The sequence below is a fragment of the Cetorhinus maximus genome, chromosome 14, assembly GCF_964194155.1.
Source record: "Cetorhinus maximus chromosome 14, sCetMax3.hap1.1, whole genome shotgun sequence".
NCBI lineage: Eukaryota > Metazoa > Chordata > Chondrichthyes > Lamniformes > Cetorhinidae > Cetorhinus > Cetorhinus maximus.
The window spans coordinates 51,122,436-51,137,682 of record NC_135892.1 but is presented as its reverse complement, the minus strand read 5'-3'; positions in this window follow the sequence as shown (position 1 = coordinate 51,137,682).

Below are 15,247 nucleotides of genomic sequence, written 5' to 3'. Positions count from 1 at the left end.
GCCGATTGGTACATAACCGCATGTTTTGGCTGGCCCTCTTGAACCTGGCATTGGTAACCATCTTGATGCAATGATTAGCCACAGACTGGGAGATCCAACAGATAGCCCCAGTGGATTCCTGGTATGATCCCGAGGTGAAGAAATTCTGTGCTACAGTGACCTTCATCGCCACAGTGGTGAGTGCCCATCCCTTCCCAATGGATTCAGATCCTCCTCCATCATGGCGCACAGCTCGGTGGTTGGCTCGCTGGAAAGGCGCAGTCTTCAGTGACACTGCTGATCCAACATTTGCAGGAAACTAAGCCTCTGAGGTAAAACTTCTCGGGTGAGTAGCACCTCCTGCACACAAGATGCTGCATGCGTCCCCATCAGCACCCTCCTCATACCTGCCACCTTCCAGCCTCATGGTCCTGGTGTGCTTCTGAGTGCTGCAATCCTGCTCACAGTGGTTGCAGCTCTCTCCTCCTCTGATGCTCTTTCTTACAGGAAGTCTCAAAGCCAGCATGAATGAACCCCAAAGCAAATTCATCTACTCACTTCTCAAAGCCTCCCAGCTGCACTCGCCTACCCCTCCCCCACCCCGCCCCTTTTATTCTGTATACGCAAGTGACAAGTTAGAGAGGAGTCAAGAGTTAGAGAAGTCAGAATGCCCCCGCTGTGCTGGCCAAGTTTGGCTAACTCCCGGAATGCTGCTACTGCTATTTACTCACTATGATCCTCCCTCCACTGCCACACAACATCTCACAATGGCTGCCGACTGCAAAATTGTAAATGGCTGGTAACATCACCATCAATTGTTTGTTTAATGAGCTTAATTACCATTTTGTCACCTTTAAGCGCAGCCTCCACCTGCCAGGCTGGTCGCCTCTGGGAATATCCTCTTGTGGTGTAAACATGTTGGGCTTCCTCCCAATATCATCCACCAGTATTTTACTTCACATCCCACCTCCCAGCTCCCCTCCCCTGCACTGACAAAATTCCACCCATGCTCTCAAAATGACATGATTTGTGGCTTCACACCAAGTACAATGGAAGATGGTTGTGGTTGTTGGAGGTCAATCAATTCAGTCTCAGGACATCGCTGCACCAGTTCCTTAGGGTAGTGCCCTTGGCCCAACCACCTTCAGTTACATAGTGACCTTTCCTCCATCCTAATGTCAGAGTGGGGATATACACTGATGATTGCACATTGAGGTGTCGCGAATGGTGCTGAACAGATACTGAAGTAATCCATGCCCAGATGCAGAAACAAATGCAGAACAGGCTGATAAGTGGCAAGTAACATTTGCGCCATGCAAACCTCAGACAGTGACTATCTCCAGAGAGAGAGAGTACAACCAACTACCCTTGATGTTTAACAGCAGTTCCATCATTGAATACCCCGCCATCAAAATCCTGGTGGTCACCATTGACGAGAAACTGAGCTTGACCAGTAATATAAATACTGTGGCTATAATAGCAGGTCAGAGGCTGGGAATCCTACAGCAAGTAACTCAGCTCCTGATTCCCCAAGGTTCTGTCCACCATCTACAAGGCACAAGTCGGAGTGTGATGGAATGCTCTCCACTTGCCTGGATGAGTGCAGCTCCAACAACACTCAAGGAGCTCGACGCCATCCAGAACAAAGCAACCCACTTGATTGGCACCCCATCCACCACCTTAAAGGTTCACTCCCTCCACCACAGATGCACAGTGGCAGCAGTAAGTACCATCTACAAGATGCACTGCAGCAACACACCAAGCCTCCTTCAACAGCACCTTCCAAACCCACAACCTTTACCACCTAGAAGGACAAGGGCAGCAGATACATGGGAACATCACCAGCTGCAAGTTCACCTCCAAGTCACACACCATCCTGACTTAGAAATATGTCACCATTCCTTCACTGTCGCTGGGTCAAAATCCTGGAACTCCCTCCCTAACAGCACTGTGGGTGTATCTACACCAAGGCCCAGATTTGTCGAGCCAATAGGGATCTCGTCCATCAGTCGGAGAACTAGTGGAAAACTCCTGTCAGTTCCATGGGGGAGGCCTGACGGAATCAAGTGCTCTTCAGGCAGTTAATTGGCCACCAACAAGACTTCCCCGCGATTGAGGTCCCTGGTGGTGGAAGTCCCGCCCAGCAAGAGCTACCAACCAATCAGAGGCCGGCTCTGATCATCATTAACTCCAGCGCCAGTGAAAGCAGTAGCCCAGGATTACGGAGAGACCCCAAGATTAGTAAAGGCAGAATGGAGATTACGGGGTGAGGGTCATAGAAGGTGGGGAGAAGGGTTAGAGGAAAGTGCAGGAGTGAGGCAAATCCAGCCCTAGAAGCTCACTGGCAAGGTGGGTAGAGGTGGTTCAGATGCAAGGACATAGGCATGGCTTTCAGCGACCTTCCCCCTTCCCGATGCCAGGTCTCTTGATTGGGCACTGACTGCCTCTGGTTGAGGGTCATCCCTCATGACAGGGTTTGCTGGGTGGCCTTTGGGCGCCATGGGAGACCCGTACATGTCCTGTTAAATCCTTGAGCCACTGCGTAATTCCAGTAGGCTCAGGAATAATTGGCTTTAAGTGACTTATTATAAGCCTAATAGACATCCTGCTACCAGCTAAATTGGGAACCGTTCCCAACACCGGGAATCAGACATGAGTACTCCTACCTGATTCTCTCGGTCGCCCCTGGCATCATGCCCACTCCAGCAGGCTCCACCAAACTCAGCCCGGTGTTTTATCATTTAACGTTAAAAAATGCCTGATCTGTAAAATTTGTAAAACTAAGTAGAATTAGAGAAACTTACAGAATGTAAGATGTTTTTCACTGATGGTAATTTGTGATTTAAACGAATGTACAATATGCAGCAGGGTCCTGCTGAGTGTAGTTATCTGTACAAGTGCAGCCGACTGAATAACAAAGGATTGCTGTAACATCGTATAAAAGCCCATAAGTTTTCCAAAGGAAAATGCAAACCCTGCTCTTTGTTTGTGCCATGTTTCAACACAGGTTGTTCTCACAATTATAACTTCAAAATGGTTTAAGTTATTTTTTGAGGGGGTGGGATGTTAAACACAGAAAGGCAGACATTTGTTTTACTGTGTAATTTCAGTTAATGAGGTTGTCACGTTGGCTGATCATCTTATGTCATTTATGTACCAGGACAGAATTTTTCAGGGAGGGTACTGCTTGACCCCCCAGGAATTAAAGTCAGTCCCAAAGGGACCAACTTTATAAAAGGTCACCCCACAGCAATAACGCTCTGGGGGACAGCCTAAACAAGCTGAGGGTCAAATATCTGCCAGTCAGTGGGCGGAAGTCTGGCCCTCGAGAGCTGCTAGCCAATCAAATTGGCCGGCAGAACCTGCAGTCCCAGCAGTTCCAGAGCTCAGTAGTGGACACGGCTGGGACTGCAAGTAGGCCCCTGGATGAAGACAACATTAGTCCCATAGACAGGTGGGTCTGGGGTTTTGGACGGGGAAGGATCAGGGAGCCAAGGGGAGGGGGGAGGTGAGGAGCGGGGTGGGGAGGCTGGGGTTTTGGCGGCCAGGTGGGAAACGACAAATGGGGGTGAGGGGGTGCCCCCAATATGCACAGGGCACCCCCGGAAAAGATGTAGCCCCCTTTCTTCCCGCTTTTTAAAGGGCTACTAAAAGTATGTCCTGCTCACTCCCTCCTGCCTGCCCACACCAACCGTATTTGTGGCATGGACATCATAATATCTGGATCAATTGACTTGCTAACAAGCTCAGTTGCCCGTAAATTCTGTTTTTCGAAATGGCGGACAGACTGCCGATTTTGGCACCGAACACAGAGCCGGCGGGGGAGCCGTAAAATCCAGCCGCTAATGTTCACGAAGGAGTGGTCATGCAATAGAAATCCAGGAAGCTGCACCTTTGAAATAGACTTTGGACCGAGTGAGCCAATTGCTTTCGGCTACAGGTCTGTGACTGTTCAGGAGGGACAAGTTAAACATTTAGATTAGAATAGAAAGAAAGGACTTCTTGAGCCATTGGAAAAAGATTGGAGGAATATGTATTATTTAAATCAATTAAACAAGGTTTGTATATTTATATTGTGGGAGAATGTAATCAAAGTCCAAAAAACCTCCCATTTGACTTTGCTTTCAGTTTCACCCCAATTCCTTCCCTTTTTTTCCCTTTTCTTTCCTGCTTGACATTCACTTTTCTCTTTGCTTTGTTGGGTATATCAGGGCATCTTTCACATGCGATGAACATCATTGAAATGTGAAATTGTAATTATGTAGACAATGTACATGTGAATGTGTGGCAAGGACCATGATCGAATGTCTGTGCTCTTGTAATTGGACTCATTTTATGCATTCCATCATTGAAAATCTAAGCAAATGTGGGAAAACTCAAGTCTAGTGGCTCTTATTTCAGAAACTAGAGCCATAATATCATTACGGACAGGAGGGGGTTTAATTTTAAAGAGACCTGATTTCTCTTCTCGCCATCCGTCCGTAAACAGAAAGGTGTTTTGATTTTGATTTCCCCCTTTATAAGCGGTGGTGTATTTCTCAACCCCTTGGTTTTGGTATGATCCAACTTCTATTAATAACCCCACAGCAAACTCAAGATAGGATAAACTCAGATGGTTAGTTTATTAGCACACACTCAAATGTGAGAGAAGGGTCACAACGTAGCCTCCATTTCACTCATACAATGAAAGAGGGGATAGAGAAAGAAAGATTTACAGGACAAAGACCACAGAGAAAAGAATGATTGTTTTCACATGAATGCAGAGCCCAGAATTAAAGTCCAGTAGCGTATTCCTTCACAGAGGTCAACAGGCTGAGCTAAGGCTGAATAATTCATTTTTCTGATAGAACTAACTTTCACAATGAGATAGGCTCGCAGAGATGAATTAGTCTTGTAGGTGATGGCACAAAAGGTCAGATGTTCCAGTAGAGACAGTGTAGAGGGGACCAGGCATTCAAACCTGGACAGAGCTCTTTTTCTGTGCTGCTGCTTGGTAGACAGAAGATGACAGACTGATTTGCAGCACAGCAAGGTAGTATAATTGGTTCTCCCAGCTGGGGGGGTGGTGGTGGTTTCATGTCACATGACTCCCACCTCTCCACTTTGGCTTTGACAGAGGGTATATATTTTCTGGTCTGGGTTCCTGAGATTGTTAATGTTCCAACCATTAAGAATTTGATAGGAATGTTCTGGGCCTTTGTCCTAGCAGACTAGTAGACTCCGGTGGCCAGGCCTGGTTTATGAAATGTAGACAGCCTTTGTATAATGCCCTTTGAATTTGGTCTCTGCAGGCCACAGGGGTCATTAGTGTCTCTTCAGAGATAACGAGGTGCAAATTTCTTCGATACCGCCAGATTAGGTCCTATTGTTCGAAGGTCACAGCCAGACATGGCTTCAGCCCTTTTAAAAAGTCATTGTCCAGTTTTTAAAAATTTTAAAGAATTAGCCATGATAATATATATATGTTTCATTCAAATATAGTGTGAAGTCTTAGCCCCATTACAATACAAAAACGGTAATCCTGTTATTTGTTTATGTTAGAATTTTTTTTAATGACCAATAATTTATCAAATGGTTAAAGTCAAATACAGCTGTCATATTTTTCTGATGCGCCTATAAGGAATTGTGCTCTGTTATACCAGGTTTATTTATTACTATTTGCTTTTCATCAAAGAATCCTACAATTAGAAAAAGTCTAAGAATTATAATTTGATCTATTGGAATTATACTATACTCATGTGTGAAATTGTGACTTGTTTTCTATAAAAGGGATAATACCTGGTGGTAGACTACATATCTCTGCATAATATTGTGGATTAATATAACACAACTAATAAAACCACATTATTTCTGTTTATTTGCAAAAGAGACAGTTGAAGCCTGTTCGGTGTTGCAGGTTGTATGACAGCTCAAACTGTTGGGAAATGGCAACAGCTTGTCCCACTTTTGAATCTAAAAGATGCAGAGCAAAAGCAGTAAACATGAGGCACTGATTTTTGCAATGGTCATTTGATCAATGTGGTTCCCAAAACAATATTTTCAAAAGGGACAACTGTCTGATGAAAGTCAGCCTAATTGTTTAACGCTTTTAGTTTGAATTAAACTTTGCACCTGCTCTGACAGTGATGAATTAAAAGGGCTCCTTTTTCAATACAGTCAACCTCTTTAAGCTGCGACCGAAAGGTGTATCCCCTCTTCTTCTCAGCATCTGAAGCTGAAACTACCCCAGAGTGTAAACCAGCATAATTTGTCATTGAAGCTAGTGCCAATTAAATTGATTGTGTTGAACAGAACCTGGAGTTCTCAGCTGCAAACACTGGGGAAAATGGGCTTTTGTTTATGGTCTATTCCTAGGTGTGAAACTAAGGCATGACTCAGCTGTGAAAGGTACTTTCGGTTTAACAAAGGTTTAACTTTCAAGGTAAAGATAGCATAATCAAACAAAGATGTGTCCAAAGCTTGCAGTGTGGATTTGTGCAAAGAGCTTTAATTCAGGGTGGGTCTCCGGACCACTAACCATGTGATCGGCTTCCCAGTTTCATCAATACCTAGGTGACGAACTTCCACGCTTGCCTAAATTTATGTTTGCTTCATACTGAAAATCAAGACCAATTTACCAGAGCTCCGCTCCCACCTGAGTCACTGCCCTCGGTTGCGGTTTCCTCACTGCCCTTGGATGTGGTTTCCTGGAGTTAAGACACAACGTGCTTTAATCCTGTTTACAGGGAAATTAGAATAGCATTAAAATTAGAGATCACACTAACTAATGAGTATAAAATAAGGGGGGTGCAAAGACCTTAGGTCTCACGCAGCATTGCTTAAAATTCCATACACATTGCTCCTTAATACACACTGCACATTTGGTAACCCATAAAGTAACCGTGGACATTGTAAAGCATTCTCCTCAGAAGCAGAGCATTCTTGAATTTTCACAAAGACCAAGGTTGGGAAATCAGGACCACAAGAATTTGACCCAAGGCTCAGTTGCAGATCTTTGTTCCTAATACAAAAAGATTTCATACAGTATATGTCCTTACTATTTCTCAAACAAGGCAGATAGTGTTGACGATCTGGACCAATCAATAGTGTTGAAGAATCAAACGTTCTTATAAGTAGTTTTTTTTAAGCCCCTGCTTTAAAATACTCTCAGACATCTGCAAGAATATCCATGGAGACAGATTCAAGAACTCTTTCATCATTTCCATTAAAGTCCTCTCAGATGTCTGCAGTGGAGTTCCAGCTATGTACTTGTATAAACTGTGCAGTGAATTGCACAGGAAAACCGAAAACTCTACAGACTGATTAGTAGCTAAATTAGTAAAACTTTATGGACAAAATAGAACTAAGCAGACCTTTGCCAATTAGAATTATATCTTTGGGAATGTTTCTGTGGGTTCAAGAGAGAATCAATCCAAATGGTTTGGAATCTAATTTACCTGATTACATCTCAAAATGAAAAAGGAATGAATTCAATGGATATTGTTTGCTTAACCATGTGTCTTTTAATCCTAAACTCAGAAGATTTTATTATTAATTCAAAGGATATGGGTGTCACTGGGAAGGGCAGCATTAAGTGCCCATCCTTAATTAATATTGAGAAGGTGGTGGAGTAGCACTTTCTGGACAACTGTGTGGCTTGTTAGGCCACTTCAGATAATGGTTAAAAGTCAAGCACATTGCCTTGAGTCGAGAATCATATATAGGCCAGGTCAGGAAAGGACAGCAGATTACCTTACCTAAATATCCTTTGGTAAAGGAAATTACCAAACTAGCTGGGTTTTTACGACAACCTGATAGTTACATGGCCATCATTACTGATCATCATGTCCCAGTATATTCTGAACTTCAGGCTATTTTTTATATTTAAAAAAAAACTGACCAAAAAAGGCTATATGCCACCTGAAGATCACTTGACTTCTCTTATGCATTGAACTCAGTCCCCTGTCTCAAGACGGAGAAAAAGGAACCTTCCAGGCTGATGTTGTATCCATGACTTTGCTGAAACTAATTCGAAATTGTATTATCAGTTGAATGGGTCTTTCAAATACAAAGACACTGGCTGTCTCAAACTCTAGAGGTGTAAAATCCACAACATAGGTTTTATAATCGACCTAGACACCCACCTTATTTGAAAAGGACTTTGAACTTGTACAGGTCACATGATGAGGCAGCCATGTTTACTGTTTGCTTTTAAGAACAGCAGAAGCTGTCCTACTGACAAATTTCTACTGAAATCCATCAAACCTGCTGCAAGTCATCCAAGCAGCCAAGGTAATAAACAGCAGTACCTTGAAAGTGGGAAAAGAGTCCCCTCCAATCTGTTCCAACTTCAAGTTCACCTGAGAGCCAATCTCCTAGAAATTCAACTGAGAACCTTCTGCTTTACAAGATTTCCACCTCGACCAAAGAGTCAACTCATCTAAGAAACTATAAGCCTGGCAGGAAAGAGACTGAAATAATTATAAGTTGTAACTGTATTGTTTTACCTTCATCTGCATCTAATACTTATGTGTGATAGTGTTGTTGAGATGAGTGAGTGACACATCACTTTAAATATCGAGGGCAAGTGTGTGATAATAAGTAGCCTTCCTTATTTTAAACTCACAAAAGCTTGCTGTTGTAATTATTTAATTGAACAATCTTTCTGAAGGTTAGAAAATACATACTCCTTACATACAAACAAATTGATTATGGGCAGTAAAAAGGAACACTTAACTTCTGTCCATGACACTGATACTAGATTAACTGAATTTAAATTTCCAGGCTGCCATTGTGGGATTAAAACTCAAATCTCTGGATTATTAGTTCAGTTTTCTAGATTACAAATCCAGCAACATAGCCACTATGGAACTGCTCCCATACTTTAGTCTTGTTTATAAGAGGTTGTCCTCATTAAATATATTTAATATGCCATACTTCATTCAACTAACTTCCCAAACAGATCACCCTAAAACACTGTGAGTATGGTTCTTGAAAGCATTAAACATATATTTTGGTTATTATCAATTGTTCAAAAGTGGAAATAGAAATAGGCTTATTATGATATAAACTTTATGTTTGGAAGCTTTGTTTGTAACGTAGATGGCAAAATATGTGTAACAAGAGGAGATATCTCGTGAAATGACCTAAATGACTTCAAGAAATTGTGATGGGTAATCAGCTGCCTACAGTCTAATGCATCCTCCACAAAATTGGTTCAATAACTGTGGACCAGTTGTCAGACATAAATAGTTAGCATGATTTTATCTGTATCTTACTTTTAGCTCTAAGTAACATTTTTCATCTTTTGATGATACTTAAAATGAGGGATTAAAAAGCATAAAATGAGAAAAGGCTATTTTGGTCTATCAAATCCATGCTTTCCCATGTACAGTATATCCAATCATGCACAATTATTTAATTATATGGAAGGAAGATTTTCTCAGTGCTCTGCAGACTAAATCTGGTGAGACCTCCTACACAACCAGTGAAAATCAGAAAATCATGGGTAACAAGCCTGTAATTTTAAAACATGCACTGGTTGCAAGTGAGGTCCTTCTGGAGGTACTGGGACTCCCAATATCCATCCTTATATGTAACAAAATCAGAAAGCTGTTCTTTATAAAGAGGCTTTCAAATTTGTCACAAATAGCAGACATAAATAAAGGTTCTTCCAGAATGCAAGTAAAACACTCAGAATGATTTTCAAAGTGGGATCAAAATATTGCTCATTCTCCAATGCTTTTTGATCTGGGCTGGTCAAATGGAAATCCAACCGTACCAGATTCCACACGATTATCTAACGTGATGATAGAAGCAGGCAGACATACAAAATTGATGGGCAGGAAATGTCCAGCTGGCACATCAAGTCTATCCCATGCCCTAAAGCCCAGAGCATCATAACTAAACATTTCTCCCCTTCACTGCCCCACCTCCCTCTGCAGCCCTAGGAAAGGCTTAAATCCAGAAAAAAAAATCCCAGGTCCAATAAAAGAAAAAGAAACTCTTAAACCCGTTTAGGTGATCGAGACCCATCCAAGAATCATGTAGACTAAGTATTATCCACAAAGACCTTCTGTTGCAATATGTTGCAACCTCTGCCCCAGTCAAGAACCAGTCCAGCTCCCTGTTGAAGGCATCCAGAGGGCAAGCACCCACCACAGCAGCCGGTAATGTGTGCCAGAGACTCACTACTATCTGGGGGAAAAAGAATCACCTCACATCCAGTCCATTCTTATTATTACATAATTTAAAACCATGCCCCTTCATCCTCCTCAGTCTGTTAAACTGAAATAAGCTATCAATAGGAATGCTGCCCAGCCCTCCAATTATTTTATAGACCTTGATCAGGTCATCTCTAAGTATATGCTGCTCTAATGTAAATAGACTAATTTCCTAGAGCCTGTCTGAGTAACTAAGGTTCTTTAAGCTAGGAATCATTGTAGTTCTCCTCTGGACCTTTCTCAAGACCATTATCACTATCCGCCATCAAAACTGGGCACAGTACTCCAGATCTGGACTGACCAGCAACCTGTATAATGACAAAATTACATCCCTTAATTTAAACTGAACATTTTTATTAATATAACCTAATTGTAGCTTTAGCTACAATTTCCCTACAATGGTTATGAGCCACCAGTGATCTGTGGACAACAAAATCGAGATCATTTTCTGTCTCAAACACTTTCTGTATTGTTCCCTGTAGAACCATAGAACCATAGAACACTACAGCACAGAAAACAGGCCCTTCTAGTCTGTGCCAAAATATTATTCCGCTAATCCCATTGACCTGCACCCAGTCCATAACCCTCCAGACCTCTCCCATCCATGTATCTATCCAATTTATTCTTAAAACTTAAGAGTGAGCCCGCATTTACCATGTCAGATGGCAGCTCGTTCCACACTCCCACCACTCTCTGAGTGAAGAAGTTCCCCCTAAACCTTTCCCCTTTCACCCTAAAGCCATGTCCTCTCGTGTTTATCTCTCCTAATCTAAGTGGAAAGAGCTTACTCGCATTTACTCTGTCTATACCCCTCATAATTTTGTAAACTTCTATCAAATCTCCCCTCATCCTTCTACGCTACAAGTAATAAAGTCCTAACCTGTTTAATCTTTCCCTGTAACTCAACTCCTTAAGACCCGGCAACGTCCTAGTAAATCTTCTCTGCACTCTTTCAATCTTACTGATATCCTTCCTGTAGTTAAGCAACCAGAACTGCACACAATACTCCAAAGTTGGCCTCACCAATGTCTTATACAACCTCACCATAACATCCCAACTCCTATACTCAATACTTTGATTTATGAAGACCAGTATGCCAAAAAGCTTTCTTTACAACCCTGTCTACCTGTGATGCCACTTTCAGGGAATTATGTATCTGAACTCCCAGATCCCTTTGTTCCTCCGCACTCCTCAGTGCCCTACCATTTACTGTGTATGTCCTACCTTGGTTTGTCCTTCCAAAATGCAACACCTCACACTTTTCTGCATTAAATTCCATCTGCCATTTTCTGGCCCATTTTTCCAGTTGGTCCAGATCCCTCTGCAAGCTTTGAAAGCCTTCCTCGCTGTCCACAACGCCTCCAATCTTAGTGTCATCAGCAAACTTGCTGATCCAATTTACCACATTATCATCCAAATCATTGATATAGACAACAAACAACAATGGTCCCAGCTCGGATCCCTGAGGCACACCACTAGTCACAGACCTCCAGTCTGAGAAGCAATCATCCACTACCATTCTCTGTCTTCTCCCACACAGCCAATTTCGAATCCAGTTTACAACCTCTCCATGGATACCAAGTGTCTGAACCTTCTGAACTAACCTCCCATGTGGGACCTTGTCAAAGGCCTTACTAAAGTCCATGTAGACAACATCCACAGCCTTTCCTTCATCTACTTTCTTGGTAACTTCCTCGAAAAACTCTACAAGGTTCATTAAACACGACCTACCATGCACAAAGCCATGCTGACTATCCTTAATCAGCCCTTGGCTGTCCAAATAATTGTACATCCGATCTCTCAGAACACCTTCCAATAATTTACCTACTACTGACGTCAGGCTCACTGGCCTGTAATTACCTGGTTTATTTTTGGAGCCTTTTTTAAACAACGGAACAACATGAGCTACCCTCCAATCCTCCGGCACCTCACCCGTGGCTAAGGACATTTTAAATATTTCTGCCAGGGCCCCTGCAATTTCTACACTAGTCTCCCTCAAGGTCCGAGGGAATATCATGTCAGGCCCGGGGGATTTATCTACCTTTATTCGCTGTAAGGCAGCAAGCACCACCACCTCTTTAATCTCTATATGTTTCATGACACTACTGCTTGTTTCCCTTCCTTCCTTATACACTATGCCAGTTTCCTGAGTAAATACTGATTCAAAAAAACTGTTTAAGATCTCCCCCATCTCGTGAGGCTCCACACATAGACGACCACTCTGATCTTCAAGGGGACCAATTGTGTCCCTTACTATCCTTTTACTTTTAATATACTTGTAGAAACCCTTCGGGTTTACCTTCACATTATCTGCCAAAGCAACCTCATGTCTTCTTTTTGCCTTCCTGATTTCCTTCTTTAGTATTTTCTTACATTTTCTACACTCTACAAGTACCTCATTTGCTCCTTGTTGCCTATACCTGCTATACACCTCTCTTCTTCTTAACCAGATCGCCAATATCCCTTGAAAACCAAGGTTCCCTATGCCTGTTAACTTTGCCTTTAATCCTTACAGGAACATGCAAACTCTGCACTCTCAAAATTTCGCCTTTGAATGCCTTCCACTTACTGTACACATCCTTGCCAGAAAACAACACTCTTCCTAGATCCTTTCTCATTTCCACAAAATTGGCCTTTCTCCAATTTAGAATCTCAATTTGAGGACCAGACCTATCCTTATCCATAATTAACTTAAAACTAATGACATTGTGGTCACTGGACCCAAAAAGTTCGCCTACACATACTTCTGTCACCTGACCTGTCTGGTTCCCTAATAGGAGATCAAGTATTGCATCCTCTCTCGTTGGTACCTCTATATATTGATTTAGAAAACTTTCCTGAACACATTTGACAAACTCCAAGCCATCCAGCCCTTTTACAGTATGGGAGTCCCAGTCAATATGTGGAAAGTTAAAATCTCCTACTATCACAACTTTCTGTATCTTACATCGGTCTGCTATCTCTCTACAGATTTGCTCCTCCAATTCTCTCTGACTATTGGGCGGTCTATAATACAACCCTATTAGTGTGGTCACACCTTTCCCGTTCCTCAGCTCCACCCATATGGACTCTGTAGACGAGCCCTCCAGGCTGTCCTGCTTACGCACAGCTGTGATATTTTCCCTGACTAGTAATGCCACTCCTCCCCCTTTCATCCCTCCCCCTCTATCACGTCTGAAACAACGGACCCCGGAACATTGAGCTGCCAGTTCTGCCCCTCCTGCAACCAAGTCTCACTAATAGCGATAATGTCGTAATCCCATGTGCCAATCCACACCCTAAGCTCATCTGCCTTTCCGACAATACTCCTTGCATTGAAATAGATGCACCTGAGAACATTTCTATCACGTACAAACCTTTGATTTTTGTCTATACATGCATTCCTCGCTTGACCTTTATCCTCCTCCACCTCACTATCTGCTCTAACACTCTGGTTCCCCTCCCCATGAAAATCTAGTTTAAACCCCCCAGAGCAGCATTAGCAAACCTACCCTCAAGGATGTTAGTCCCCCTCCAGTTCAGGTGCAAACCATCCCAGCGGAACAGGTCCCACCTTCCCTGGAACAGAGTCCAATTGTCCAGAAACATGAAGTCCTCCCTCCTGCACCATCTCCTTAGCCACGTATTTAGCTGCATTATCCTCCTATTTCTAGCCTCACTAGCACGTGGTACAGGTAGCACTCCTGAGATTGCAACCCTGGAGGTCCTGTCCTTCAACTTTGCACCTAACTCCCTAAACTCTCTTTGCAGAACCTCCTCCTCCTTCCTATCCACGTCATTGGTCCCTACATGGACCACAACATCTGGCTGCTCACCCTCCCTCCTGAGAATACTGAGAACTCAATCCGAGATATCGCGGACCCTGGCACCAGGGAGGCAACAGACCATCCGGGATTCTCGATCTCTCCCACAGAACCTCTTATCTGTCCCCCTAACTATCGAATCCCCTATCACTACTACTCTCCTCTTTTCCCTCCTTCCTTTCTGAGCTGAGGGTCCAGTCTCGATGCCAGAGATGCGACCACCACAACTTGTCCCTGGTAGGTCGTCCCCACTGACAGTATCCAAAACGGTATACCTATTGTTGATGGGAACGGCCACAGGGGTGCTCTGCTCTTTCTGTCTATTCCCCTTCCCTCTCCTGACAGTCACCCAGCTACCTGCCTCCTGAATTTTAGGGGTGACTGTCTCCCTGAAACTCCTGTCTACTACTGCCTCTGCCTCCCAAATGATCCGAAGTTCATCCAGCTCCAGCTCCAGTTCCCTAACTCTGTTTGTCAGGAGCTGCAGCTGGATGCATCTTTTGCAAGTGTAGTCACCAGGGACAATGGTGCTGTCCCAGACTTCCCACATGCTGCATTCGGAGCACTCGACTGCCCTAAATGCTGCCTCCATTACCTACTCCTAATTTAATTAAAGGAACTTACCCAGCCTTACCTCACTGGGAGCAAGCTCGTCCTCAGCCTCTGCTCGCCGAAGCCTCTGCTCGCCGAAGCCTCTCGAGCCAAAGCCTCAAAGCTCCATTCCTTCACTGGGCCGCTCACACACTGGCCGCCCACACACTGGCCGCTCCTCTTCAGCTTCCCCTCCTTTTTTTTCAATCTCCGCGCTCTTTTTAAAATGAACTCCACTCGCTCTCCGCGCTCTTTTTAAAATGAACTCCCCTCCCTCTCCACGCTCTTTTTAAAATTAACTCCTCTCGCTCTCCACGCTCTTTTTAAAATGAACTCCTCTCGCTCTCCGCGCTCTTTTTAAAATGAACTCCACTCGCTCTCTGCGCTCTTTTTAAAATGAACTCCACTCGCTCTCCGCGCTCTTTTTAAAATGAATTCCCCTCCCTCTCCGCGCTCTTTTTAAAATGAATTCCTCTCGCTCTCCGCACTCTTTTTAAAATGAACTCCACTTGCTCTCCACGCTCTTTTTAAAATGAACTCTCCTCGCTCTCCGCACTCTTTTTGAAATGAATTCCCCTCGCTCTCCGCCCTCTTTTTAAAAAAAAAATGTAAATGAGGCATGCATTCAATGTTGGCCCTACCAACATGCATGACACTACATTTAACTAGATT